Here is a 14,428-nt window from a genome sequence, read left to right as displayed (position 1 = left end):
CTCCACCGCTCTATGATTTTGAGCAGTTGATCGACACTGAGATCAAGCCGGAAGACAAGGAGTGGATACATAAACTGTTACGGTGGGAGGCAGAGGACAAGGAGATGACGGAGAAGAGACAAAGAGAGGAGGCTCTAGAAAAGGAGCACAAGGAAGAGGAGGAAATGAGGTGTGTTGCTTCGCACAGGGAGGAGAGGGAGAGGAAACTTGAGTGTGCGCAGCGAGCGAAGGCAGCGATGGAGGAGAATCCCGATGCCTAGAGGAAGGGAAAGTGACCTCGTTGCACTCAGTAGTCTTCATAACTTGCTAGTTCTATGGTATATTCACGAACAATGTTGTTTAATCTTGGACTTTGCATTGTGTTGTCATGTAATGCACTTTTAGTTTGTCATCATCTACTTCAAATGTTGTTATGTTGATTAATGTGCTCTATTATTGGACCTTTCATAGTGTTTTTGGTTTCATTATTTGTTGTCATAATATTGAGTTTAATATTGCATAGGTAGTGAAACGAGCTCACGTAGTGCAAATAAAACGTAACGAAGTAGTAGATTACCTAATTCAACACACACAACACATGAAATGGCATGTGATAACATGTACCAAACTAGGGTATAGAGGTCCTGGACTAAACCTAACATGGCTTAGGTAATTGAAGCAAACAACAAGCACATGAAATGGTATGTGAGAACATGTGCCAAACAAGGGTACATATTTTCTTCGACTAACCCTAACATGCCTTAGGTGATTAAACCAAAAAACAAACACATGGATGTGGCCCGTTAAAAAGATTAGTTTGTTCTAGTAGTGTGGCCACATAGCAAATTGTGTTGCACCTTCTCCCTAGTATCCTCCCATTGTTGGTGGTGGCGGCGGTGGGGGTGGCGGTGGAGGACCCTTGTTCCTATGATTAGGGCAGGTGCAATATGGATCATTGCAGTGTGCCTCCTGTGAACTGGCACCATTGTTGTCGTCTTCATGTTCGTCATCCTTGTAACCGCTGCTAACTTCCCTTTCTAGATCGAAGATACGGTCCTGTAGGTAGTAGATCTACTCCGCATGCGGATAAATAGGTCGAGGATCGACCCACCTAGTGAACCCACAGTTTTCTTCGGCCAAGGAAGACTGCAATAAGTATGTCTTGTAAGTTGTATAGAAGAGGAACATATTGAAGAAATAAATAGTAATAGCAATTACCCATGCTCGCGTGCATTTGAAGAAACAACGACCTCCATCTATTCCCTCGGTGAACATCTGCACTAGGCAGTCCTCACCATGCATGCATTTTGGCCACTCTTCTTTCCGTTCATCGTATCCTCTCAGTGGTGCCTCTGTGATGAAATCACTTTTGCTCTCAACTAGGAACCTCTTATAAAGAGCTTCCTCAAAGAAATCAGGACCAAGAGAACCCTCCCACATAATGGTAGTTCCCTTCCCCTTTCCTCTCCCTCTGGACAACCCTCCAGACATTGGTACTGCAACGAAAGAAAATACTGAGGAGTGCTCTTCTTCCTTGTTGTGTGTGTGAATGAGAGGGAGTGAGGGGTAATTTATAGGTTGAGAGGAGGAATGGAGGCCTCTCAATGTGACATGTCAGCGATCCATGTGCCTCTTCACCTCAGCCCTTGGATCAAACAGTAATAAGATGGATGGTGGAGATGATGGAGTAGAGTTGTGCTTCCTTGCATGCCTTCCTATCTTGAGCAAACCGCCATTTCTATAGGTGTACTATTGTCTGAAAGGCCTAGATTCGTTCACTGTTACTGAAAAGCCTAAATTCATCTGCAAAGCGTCTGTACGATACGATTGGACTATACATGTTCTAATGAATTTACATTTAATCTGTGTACTGTATTTGTGCCTTTTTAGCAGTGTAGTATAATTAATGATTCACGAAAAAAAATTCGCAAAAGTTTTCTTTGTTTCAGGAGCATCCACGGTTACAAACAGAGACATCATTATATAATCCAAACATTTAATCGTCCAAAGAGCACAATACAACCACATCGAACATCACAATCAACATAACATGTCCTGCATAGTCCAAATAGTCCACAATGTCCATACAGTCCCAAATAGTTATAGAAAAATAACTACATACTTTCCAAATCTCCACACGTACAAAATAAGCAAAGTCCATGCAGCCCAAATAGTTTGTGGCGTCGAATCTAAGTTGGTAGCATAGTCTTAACCTACAAGTCGTCGTCACTGCCTCCTAGTCTTACCCTTACCCTTGTGGCCAAGAGCGCCGGTGAATGGAGTGTACGTGCAAGGCGGACGACGTCTTCTCGTTCCTGCAACCTACGTAGGCTGAGTCGAAGGAGCGTCCTGGAGCTGAGACTCGGCAAGCTCATCATAACCACGCTCCTCGTCATCCTCGTCTCCGTGGCCTTGGAAAGTGTCCACAGTCGCAGCGCTAGTACCTCCGTGAGAAGAAGTACCGAGGGCTACAGGTGTATCCCATTGTCGTGCGTGTGGCCCGTGTACGTCCATCGCAGCGCTAGTACCACAACTACAACGAGCTGCAGCACGCCGCAGCCTACGTGCTAGTCTCTGTCATGCAAAGATGCAATTAGTAAGCTGTTGAGTGCATACAGATAAGTTATTATTCAAATGAATGCCATATCATCATCATACTACCTCTGTTATGCTAGATGTCATGCTTGAGCAGTGAGATATTAAGTAGAAAACCACTAGCTGAAACAACTTACTTAAGCATAAAACAACAAGAGGGCTAGTGTCGACTTACTCCAAGAAAGCTGTTTAGTGTGTGGTCGTCCACGCCTGTCCTTGGAAACCGTTCGATCTCAATCACAGATTGCCTCAGCGCGTTGCCCTTAAAAAAAACAAATATTAATAATTACAAGGTTGCTGAAATTTTGAAAACTTCATAATTATAAGAAAACTGAAATTAGTAACTAAAATTGAAAAATGAAATATATGCATTAGATTTCCTGTAACGATATACTTGTAACCTAGGAATCCTACCGACTTCGCCAACGACTACAGGGGATCCTACCAGTTGTCCTGCCCATTCTACTGCTCATCTTGCACATCCCAAAGTCCCAACTGATCATTATTCATCAGTCACTAACTTGATGAACCTCTGGAAGACGTTCATGTGCATGCATCACCAACTGATCATCTTCCTGTCTCCTTCAGTACACAACCACCGCAGCCCTGCTGCTGTCAATCTACTCAAAGACCCTGAGTTCTGTAGGTGACCAAGTATTCCAGTGCAGCGCAGCAAGTTTCTCTCCAGATCAGATCAGTTCATTTGCAACGTCACAGGTAAACAACAGAACACACATACTACTACTTCTTCCCACTCGTTTCTTGGTTTTTGCCGGATTACAATATCGGTTTTCAGGTGGATTACATCCTGGGAGACAATCAGATCAGTCCATTGTGTTGTCGGATAGTCTATAGTACCCGTTGTAGTTCAGTCCTCATTTCAGTTTTTTGTTTTTCAGTTCAGGTTCAGTGTACGAGTTTTAGTCTACTGAATGTAGTTCAGTTCAGGTTCAGTGTATGAGTTTCAGTTTAGTTTCAGTTTAATGCATTCGGCTTCAGAGTTCAGGTTCCTGCACTTGTTTTCAGATTACTACATTAGAGTTTCAACTAGCTGCAATAGAGTTTGAGTGAAGTTGCAGTGAACTGCATTAGGTTGATTTGTAGAATCAAGTATTATGATTTCAGGTTCAGTTCAGGCCCATTACATTCTATTTTAAGTTTCAGTCCTGACTAATATAAGTTACATAGGGAAAAGAATGGGAGTGGGTATACCAGTATATGTACACAAACTAATGTAGCTGTAAAAGATTTTCATCCTCTAGGTTAACTTGTTCCACAACAGAAATGAACCGATGATTGTTAAAATAGTTATCGCTATGAAATATCACATGCACACATGGTATAAATTTCTATTTCTATATTAAGAGAAAAAGATAAACCAAGAAATCTTTATTAAGAGCAGCAAATTTGCATCAGCCTCACTGAAGAACCTAAGCACCTAAGTCTATGAATGGTATTTAAATGATGGGGTTATAGTTAACATTACCACTCGGTCCAGGATCGGCACAGGCTCCACCTGTGTCCCGGCCCTCATCGCAAGGTCGTAAGACGTTTGTTCATCATCGGAGGACTCAATGTCGGTATAGTCTGTTTGGGTCCATTGCACCTTCAGCTTGATCCTTGTTGCCCGTCTATACCAAGATAGGTACGCTCTGAAGTTCTTGTTCGTGTGGGGCCGGTCATTCTCATACAAGTTCTCATGAAAGTGATGTCAGTGGTCGATGTAGTCACGGTGCAAGGTCTCAAAGTCCGTCTCCTTCTTTTGTTTCCGACGATCGATCCTATAGGGTGACAGAAATGAAATTGCAAACTTATAGGCTTCAACGGGATTTCATAACAACATTGGAGAGCAGACACTATAACTAGTTGAAAGTGACCCTTGCATCCATAAGTACAGAAAAAGACATGTTTATCTTCTTTTTCTAAATAATTATTTATTTTTGCAGTCTACATAGCTTCACATATATACAGATTTCTTAAGAATTGTCCTGGAAATAATCAATGCAATCCTTACATATGCATTGCCCAGAAATCCTGAGGTATGTATTGGCCTGCAATTCAGTTTACTTGACAGGACTAGCACTGCTTCTAACATTTTTCTACAGGTTGTGTATGCTGTATTGCATCGACAAGAGGTTTTTGAGCCACGTTTCAATGAACTGCTTGAGAACATATACACAGTATGTGTTACTTGCCGTTCATGGCGTGGAGAAGGGATGAAGGTAGTAGTTTCATCTTCTTTTAGAAAAGACAGTGACCTCATCATATTCAATAAAGTATACAACAGTTCAAAGACGCTTACTTGTGCAAGTCTATTGACGTCGAGAACGACTCCACGGGCCACTCCTGCCTCAACCCAAATTGGCGTGCAACCCGGTGTGGCAGGTGGAACTCAACCGAGAACGGCTCCTCTCAGCCACTGCCTACCTTCTGCGTTTGTTGCCGTTTTTAGCTGTTCCAACTTCTCCTCGAAGAACGACACCTCAAGCATGCGAGCAACCTCCTCGAATAGAGGAAAGTTGTCCTTCGTACCATCCTTCCGAAGTAAATTCTCGGCAAGGTGTCGAGTGCACCAACGGTGGTGCAAAGGTGCATACCCCGGAATCTACTCCTGTACAGCACTGAGTATGCCCTGATGTCTATCAGATATGACACCTACCTCCCTATGAGGGCCAACGACATGGATCCTAACAAGCTGCAAGAACCATCCCCAGCTATCTTTGTTCTTCCTCTCCACCAAAGCGAAAGCCAAAGGAACCAATGCGTTGTCTGCGTCACACGAAATGGCTACCAAAAGTGTGCCCATGTACTTGCCAAGCAAAAAAGTACCATCAATGGATAACACTGGACGACAGTGCCTGAAGGCCTCGACGCACTGGGAAAAGCACCAGAATGCACAAAAAGAATATCTGCCTCCAGTCCTTCCATTCATTCGGCTTCGGGATATACACGTAATGCATGCCTGAATTTGCTGCTTTCATTGCATTGAACATTGCAGGCAACTGCTCGTACCCCTCCTCCTAGTCCCCATATATCATCTTCCAGGCCCGTTGCTTTGCCCTCCATGCTTTCCCATACTTTATGTCATACTTGAATATCTCCTTAGTCATCTCCATAACTGTCCTGACCTTCAAGTTGGGCTGACCCTTCAAAGTTATCCTGACGCTTTGAATCCATGCTCGGTGCCAGAATACATGGCTCCGAGGTCGGCGTCAAGATCTATGGCGCCGAGCTTGGCGCCAAGATCTGTGGCGCCGACCTCGGCGCCATGTATTCTGGCGCCGAGGTACCGGCCACGTGAACGCCACCTAGGATGCCCTGTTGTGCACGGCCAGGCGCCTCAGAGCCAAGATCTGTGGCGCCGAGACGTGTTACCTCGGCGCCATGAGTCCTGGCGCCAACCCCCAGGGTTCAAAGATGAGTTTAAGTCTCTCGGGGGGCCAAACATATTTTTTTTCAAAAAAGGGCTAAATTGTAAAAAAAAATTTGAGGTACTAGGCTTGCAGATATCACATCCTTTAATGCTTTTGTTTAAAAGCTATGTAAGTTTGTCTTTCCAGCTTAATTCTTCACTTCTTTAGTGCAGTTCATGGTTTAGTTGTGCTACTATACTTCAGTTTTTGTTGAAGTCAAGAAGCAAGATCGAGTCCTGGCAAAACGATAGGAAAGAGAAGAAAAAAGATCAACTAATTTGATAATATTTACTGTATTTGTATAGAATTTAGGATCCATACTTTCTATTATTTTTTTGTTTAAAATTGGTGATGTACCAATAACGCAGAAAGGAAAAAGTTGATGTCATAAGTGATGTAACAATAATGAATCTTATATGTTCCATTTTATTCTAAATTATTCTAAACTATGGAAACACAATTGTTATTTGGTTAGTTTTTTTCCTCCAATACGCATGAGAGCTGCTTATCATTTCATTGAAAGAAGCCATTTGGTTAGTTTTGATGTGTACGTACCAAATATTTTAGCATTAGCATGAGCAATATACTAGTTAATTAAAATACAGCAGCACGAAAGAATCTCCTATCTCTCTCTTCCTTCTTGGATGAACTGTAGCACAAAAATCCCCAAAATCGATCTCCAGTTTCCCACAAAATTAAGACTGCAGGAACGGTGATCTCCTAATCTCCCACAAAATCAAGACTGCAGGAACGATGAGGAAGGGGCACATGCGTGGATCTGCCGCCTGCAAGGTGCGAGCTCCATGGCCGACCATGGAGCGGCGGGGAGGCAGATGCGAAGGGGCGGCGCACCACGCATCCATGGACCACGGGTGACAAATGCAGAGGGCAGCGTGTCCGTGGACATGGCGGCGGAGGAGCGGAGGGAGGCTTGCCGACATAGGAGGGAGGTGCTAGCGCCGTTTCTGCTTTTCATATCCATGTCGCGAGAAGATTGACTGAACAACGTCAGTCACCAACGTCCACTCCCTGCCGACTCGATCTGGAGGACATGTTGAGCTCTCCGTCCAGATCCGGCGGCCATGCTCTCTCCCTTTTCACTGCTGCAGCCGATGCCTCCTGCGATTCAGTTGCATCGTGTATCTCTTCGATGCATGGCGCACTTGGAGTTCGCGCACCGCGCACGGGGAGGGCCTGCCTGCGGCCTGCGCTGCCACTACTGGTGGTAGTGGCGGAGACGACGACGCTCGTTGCCGCGAAGGGCGGGATCGGCACGACAACAGCGGGTTCTTCGTTCCCACCGCCACCAGTTCACCACAACCTTGCCACAGCCACCACTGCTCTCGCTGTGATGGTTCAGGTTTGAAGGATGGAAACTCGTGGGTAGGGAAATGGAGCAGATAGAAGGAGACCAACGATCACGACGTGTATCAGTTTCTGGAATTGGAAAGGAACATGAGTTGCATGGCGGCTGGTGGGAGAAGCTTTGGCTAACTGCACCTGCGTGACTTGGTTAGTGAGTTGCGGAACACATCTGATGACGTGGTTTCGCAAAATCGCAGGAAAATCCTCGGGTTCTCCAAGGTATAGCAGATTGGCTCTATCGATGTCGTATGTGCAACTGGTCCATCCATTCGTCGATAGACAAGCATGAAAAGCTCAAGATCGGTGCAGCTTACATCATTATAGCCTTTTTTTTTTGCGAGAAGTTGGTCATGAGAGAAAAAAAACGTGGTCATGGCATGGTCAATAATAGTGTGAGATCAGTATGGGTAACATGTCTCAGACTAACAATTCATTGGCATTAGTGATGGTTCTATGTTTTTGGAAGCCTTATGGCGTCTATGGATGTTGGTACGATATGAGGCCGTCTAATTCATGTTTGATGAGTCAGAAATGGCACCAATAGATTTGAGCAGCATTATGGTTAACACTGCGATATTTTATAGCAAAAAGAAAACTATAGATCTCTCCGAGATTCAAAACATTAAACTTAAAACGTTCCTTCAAAAAAACATTAAACTTAAAAGAGAGCTAAGGAACTTGGATATAGTTATTTCTCGAGGAATGAAGCTCAACAAGAGATAATTATTCAAGACTTCCTTAATTATACTCGGTAGAAATAGCTATCTCCTATTACATTTACAACTAAAAAGAACAAACCTAACACCACTGTTTTCTGCCAACCACGTGCGATACCTCCGCCTCCCTCGGTTCCCCTCGAAATACCACTCACCGCGGGCCCATCTGAATTCCTTCTTAGAAAATGCCACCCAACAAACAGGGTGCTCGCCCCAGCGACAGTCAGGCCGCCCGTCCGCTCCCTCGCTCCCCCATGCGCGCGGGCGACCCAGCCTCGATCCCTCGCTCTCCGCGATTCACGCGGTGTTCCGGAGCTCGATCTTTTTCCCCGCGCCTCGCCCCTCCCCCGCAGTCCTCGCTCTGTCCTTGTGCTCGTCGCACCCGCGCCATCGTCATCGTCACCATCGTTCTCGCCCGCGCCATCGCCCTCGTCGCTAGAAATTGGGCTGGGGCGCCAGCGACGAACCCTAACCCTATCTCCTCCGCGCAAGGTGCGCACCGCGCCGAGACGCAGCGCCCACTCCAAGCTCCCGAGACGCAGCGCCCAATCCAAGCTGCCAGGACGTCCGCAGGACGCACGCCGGCCGCCGCCATGCCTCCACTCCACCGGGCCGCCGCCACGCTGACGGACTCCGATGCACGCCGCCACGCCACCGGGCCGCCGCCACACAGCCATCGCTGCCCATCTCGGAGAAGCGCTCCACCCCGTTTGGTAGCATTTGTGAGTCTAATGCACAGAGGTTTTGCTTTTTATGGGTTTATTAGTTGTGATTGTGATATAGATTTCTGGGGCGGTTTGCAGGTGTCGTACGGGAGCATGATCAAACTGATGCACGAGAAGATGAAAGCATTGGCTGCACTCGCATGATCTGACCGTCACCAGGTTTTCAACTGGACCTTCCTTTAGATCTCATAAGGTAGTTCAACAGTCTTGAGTTTATTGATTAGCTCATTTTTGTCAAAACACAATACTCTCATCAGTTTCTTTGAATTTAATATAAGATGCAAACAGTCTATTTTCAAGATTGAGCTAATTTTTAGATGAGATTAGAAAGAATGTAGGATCTCTTTGAAAATATACGATGGCTGATTGGTAGTGCTGGTAGTTCTACGATGAAAGAAATAAATATGGAAAGAAAAAATATTGTTATTGCGAACCTGATAATTTGTGTTTTCTGTAACGCAAAATTAACTACTATTTTCTATGAAAGGACAGTATTTACAGTTTCATTGCAATGGCTAGCGACCTGTTCGCTTGGCTTATAAGCCGTACTTTTTCAGTCAACAAATAGTATTTTTCTTTCACAACAAATCAGCCAACAGTACTTTCAGCCATGACTTATCCGCCAAGCGAACAGGGCATAGCTTAGCAGGATTGCAATGGGGTGAAGCAGTTCAGGCACGGGACCATGATCTGGTGTTGCCTGATCGTGGCACTCGCCACCCGTGATGCCTACTCGTGGCCCATGCTGCACGAAGCTCTGATTAGTGTGTATTCTAAAAGAAGATACCAAATCATCATGACTAGATATGCCATGTACCTGCTTTTAGTCAATTTAAAGATCTCAAATGATTATTGGACTGTACCTGCCATCATCTCAAGGGAATGGAAGCTGGCTACCGGCGATCATTGGGTTATGCTCGGCCTAAGCTATTTGAGGAGAAAACTCAGTCAGGTCTGCATTTCATTTCATACACCATATATTATTAGTAGTGTAGTCATCCCAATGAGATATATAAAACTTATTTTGTTTCATACACCTATATTCCTTCCGGTAAATATAATGGTCATGCAGTAATCTATGTGTTGAACATTTGAATTTCACCTTAAATATTCTCTAAAACTTTAAGCATTTTCTATCTTCTGATGGTAGAAATGCCATGTGGCAACATAGCATTTACTAACTTAACTTGGGTATTCTGGATGATGTGTGATGTTTTTACACATTGAGAACTTTGCCTGGGCTTATGTGATTTTGACTTGGTCATCTATTCTTTTGATTCTATAATATAATTGTTTGTTGGCAACCACACCTTTGGAGTAACTCAGGAACTCAAATTAGGATTAAGTTGTAAACTATGCAGCATATCAAGACTTCTTTTTTTCCTGAAACCTTTGGAGTAACTCAGGAACTCAAATTAGGATTAAGTTGTAAACTATGCAGCATATCAAGACTTCTTTTTTTCCTGAAGTCTGAACTGTTTAGTTTTAATAAGCATGAAGGATGAACCTATTAGTTGCATTTTTATTTGACAAACTCCTATTTTGTAATGGATTAGGAAGCTGAAGGAATTGCAAGTTTAAGATGGAAACTCATGCGGCAAGCTAGCAAGCAGCACTGCATGATGGGGTTCACATAGTAGAAATTATGATTCCTTATCTATGTGCATTGTTTCCCAACATTTTCTTCTGTCACTGATAGTTTACTGATTGAAAAAATTGGCACTTCAATGCAGGAAGAACAAGATACTGTTTTGGCAAAAATAGAAGTTTCTCATGCTCACGTGGAACTGTTAAAGCATACAGATGTTTTGAATGATGCATTCTATATTTCACAACATGGAGTGTTTGGAACAATAAATAACCTCTGTCTTGGACACTCTCATGAGGTAGGTTATTGTTGTTTCCTATATATTAAAATGCGATTTTAATTCAGTTGTTTCATTCCCTTAGAGTCTTACTTCTTTAAATGTTTATTGGGAGGGTGACGCGTGGCATGCTGCTGTTGCATCAAGTTTGGATTTGCAACTGATTTTGCCAAATAGTTTGAGCTGCAGTTTTTTCTCTGTTCAGCGTACAGCACCTCGAGTGAAGATGTGATTATGGTTTCATGTCAATTGGAATCGGGTTTGGTTTTGCACATGATTTTGTAAAATAGGCCGAGCTGCAGTTTTCTCTGTTTAGTGCACAGAAGCAGCTCATGCTCACTTTTTTGTTTTTTAGATTGTCGGTCCAGCAGCAGATCAACCCTTGATCGAACCGATTACATTTTCTCTTTGCAGGACTATATCATCAGCAGCTCAGACATATTCCATGATCTCGCCGTTCTGTGGCCACGCCGCATAGGTGCAACCTCTGCTCTGATTATGATTTAGGACTGACCATTTAATTGTGCATATGTGGCTCTTTAATTGTTTGTGACTACAGATGTCCATTGTCTAGGAAAAAAATTAGGAGCATCATAAAACAGAGCTGCATATTTTCTTTTAATTATTTCTAAAAGCATGTTGAACCAAGTTAAGGTACTACACTCATCTATTTTTCTTTACCACAAGTGCTTCCAAAGCTAGAAACTGAACTGTTGATTAGTGGATTAGGTTTAACATTGAGGTTTTGTGAAAAATTATTGCTTATTTGACCCTATGTAGAAGAATAAAAACTGGTCTTAAGAGAAAAAAGTCCGTACTTTTCAAAAGTATATCCATGCAGTTGTTAGCATGAGTATGATATATGTATCTGAAGTAAGTGTTTCATGTTATAGTCCCTAGTTATAGCACATCAAGCAAGGATTTTTTTTTAAAAAGGATTAGAACCACGCAAGAATGGACATGCAAAAACCTAGCTTTGGGGATGGAGGCCTAGATGCTCATTGTAACGCTTACTAGGAGCTACATTTTGTAAAACATGCATGTGTACAGTCAATTTTTGCAATGGGAGGGGAACGAAAGACCAATAGTTGCTAACTTATTTATGGTCAAATCAATGAGTTATGCATGTGCTTTGAATACAATCAAATTGGAAAAAGAAAGATTGTTAACTCTGCATTTGATAACAAAAAAAGGTCGTGTCCCTATAGGAAATGAAATTATATTTAACAGTTAGGCACCTACCTGACATTTTTTATGTGACATTGACCTTTTGTCCCTTATTTTTTCAGATAATTGAATAGCGAACACAAAGCCACTTGAATTGAAGCATTGTATTGGTTCTTCACTCTGCTGAATCGATATCAGTATATCAGTACTAAAAGACTAGTATTTCTTTGGACTGCATTTCAATAAATCTCAACAATTACCAGCATGTTTTATTCAAGCTTTTACACTGTCCTGGTTTGATTCTGTCAGCTTAGAATTGGACATGAGAGAGTTGCAATTCATTTTGATTGCAAAAGTAGTTTGAGTCCTGTGATTTTATTTCATATTTGCAGGAACAGTTCTTGGTGTAGGTAAACGATAGTTTTTATCCAGTTCAAAGACACGATGTTTTTTATGCTTCTCTTATCGTGTTAAAAAATTTTGGTTGGCTGGTTTGGCTTGGATAGAGTCAACTCTTCTTTGTGCAGGTAAGTTACCTCCTTTGAGGCAATGTATCGAACACCTGGTGCGCACCCCAGCCGGTCAAGCGCCGCCGTCAAGCATGATGTCCTTGAGCTTCTGCCCGCCGCGCGCCGTCTAGTATTGCACGTCCGGCATCCAGTCCGACAGCAAGGGACCTCCGACGGGGAATTGAACAGGGGACCTCCGGTGGGGAGTTGGAGCAGGGGACCTCGGGCTCGGGGGGGGGGGGGGGGGGGATGAGGAGGGGACCTCCGGCGACGAGCAGCGCGGGGCATGTAGGGCTGCTGGGATGATCAGCGTTGGGGGCATGCGGGGCCGCCCGGATGAGCAACCGCGGCGGCGGAAGAAGCGAGTGGAGGAGCGCGATAGGAGCACGGCGGCGGAAGAAGCGGGCTGTGGGCGGTGACGAGAACTTCAACAGGGCTTAGCCACTGACCAGCAAAAAACACCCACCCATCTCATTTTTTCAGAGCCAGGCTAAGGCCCCTAAAGTGGCTTAGTCGGCGTGGCTTCGGGCAGTTTACGGACAACCAAACAGCTCGAAGTTGGCTCCCTGGAGCCTGGTTGGCCACTCTACCAAACAGGCTCATATACTCGAACGTATGTACAAGATGGTATAGAGATGCGGTGGAACTTATTCGTGGATTTATCGATGCACGAAAGAAATGGATATCCGAGTTTTCTTCCTGACGATATAAAACTTTATCTTAGCCGCATCACAGAAAGGTATATAAAGTAGATTTTGTAAGCCTGCGACGCCGCGCTCTCTGTAACTTTGTTAATTTCATAAACTTTGTTTTTTAATTAAATATCACTTTAACATTGTTATTTAATTTTTACAGTATTGTTATCTTATCGTGCGATTCATGTGTTTTAAGTACAAAATGTTAGTTATCCCGTAGCAACGCACGAGCATGCTACCTAGTATAGTTTAAAGATAGAAATAAAAAAAAACGAATAGAATATTCAACATGTTTGTTGAAGATAGTATAGTTCCGGTAACTCTATTGTAAAATGTATTTGCGTAGTGGTTTTTCTTTATTTCCTGTTTTCTGCTATTAGCGTAGCAGCTGTAAATAAGTGTGTACCTTGTTGTTTTTTAATTTTCTCCTACTAATATATTTTCGGCAAAGCTTTTGCTAACCGTTAAAAAAAGGGAATAGATGAGAGAGACAACAATAACTTTAAGCCAAAAAAAATTTGTTTGACGATAGATATATAAAGTTTATGCCAATAATGAATGTGGTGGGACACATGGAGCGAGAACAATTTCAATTAAACAAATAAAAATACTTGCAAAGTATTTTAATGAACATTTGCGTGGGTCACCTTGCTAGTTAAAGGAAAATGATGAGGGTACTTATTACTTTGAAAAGAAGTGTGCCAAAGATCTCCGGGCATTGTTAATTTGTTTGCAGTCGCGTATGATCCACTACCGGACTCCCGGCCTTTGCCGAGAGCCCGAAGCTCTCGGCAAAGACGAGTTGACGCTCGGCAAACTATTTGCCGAGAGCAGCTCTCGGCAAAGAGCCGTCGGCAAAACATCTACCGGCAAAGGATTCTTTACCGAGAGCCCCTCTCGGCAAAATATTTACCGAGAGTAATGGCAAGGCTCTCGGCAAATTCTAGCTCTCGGCAAACTGGCGCGCCCTAGTAACGACCAAACGACCGCTAACGGTGTGACAACTTCTTTGCCGAGAGCGACCGTCGGCAAAGAACTTCTTTGCCGAGAGCGACCGTCGGCAAAGAATTGTAAAAAAAAAAGATTTGCGGCCGAGGTGGTTTTCAAAAAAAAAAGGTTTGCCGAGAGCCGACCACCAAGCTCTCGGCAAAGAGGCAGATTTGCCGAGAGCCCTACTCTCGGCAAAGAGTCCAGAGAGCATTTTTTTATTTTTGTTTATATTTCCAGCTTCAACAACACATATTTCACAAATATAACACATCATCCACATCACATATATCACAAATATGTCATCCACATCACATGTCTCACATTATAATCCATCTAAACATCTCAAATCCAACAACACATGTCCATCTCAAAGTGCTAAGTTCATCTCACACAAGTTCATGTCACAAAG

General features: G+C 43.5%; 1 pseudogene; it reads right to left on the bottom strand.

Annotated features, from left to right (window-relative positions):
• Window positions 1-2,205: 2,205 nt before the first annotated feature.
• On the bottom strand, window positions 2,206-5,567 carry LOC136515543 (uncharacterized; annotated as a pseudogene).
• Window positions 5,568-14,428: the final 8,861 nt, after the last annotated feature.

The sequence above is a fragment of the Miscanthus floridulus genome, chromosome 17 (assembly GCF_019320115.1).
Source record: "Miscanthus floridulus cultivar M001 chromosome 17, ASM1932011v1, whole genome shotgun sequence".
NCBI lineage: Eukaryota > Viridiplantae > Streptophyta > Magnoliopsida > Poales > Poaceae > Miscanthus > Miscanthus floridulus.
The sequence above is the reverse complement of the archived record's forward strand: the minus strand, read 5'-3'. Positions and strand labels throughout refer to the sequence as shown.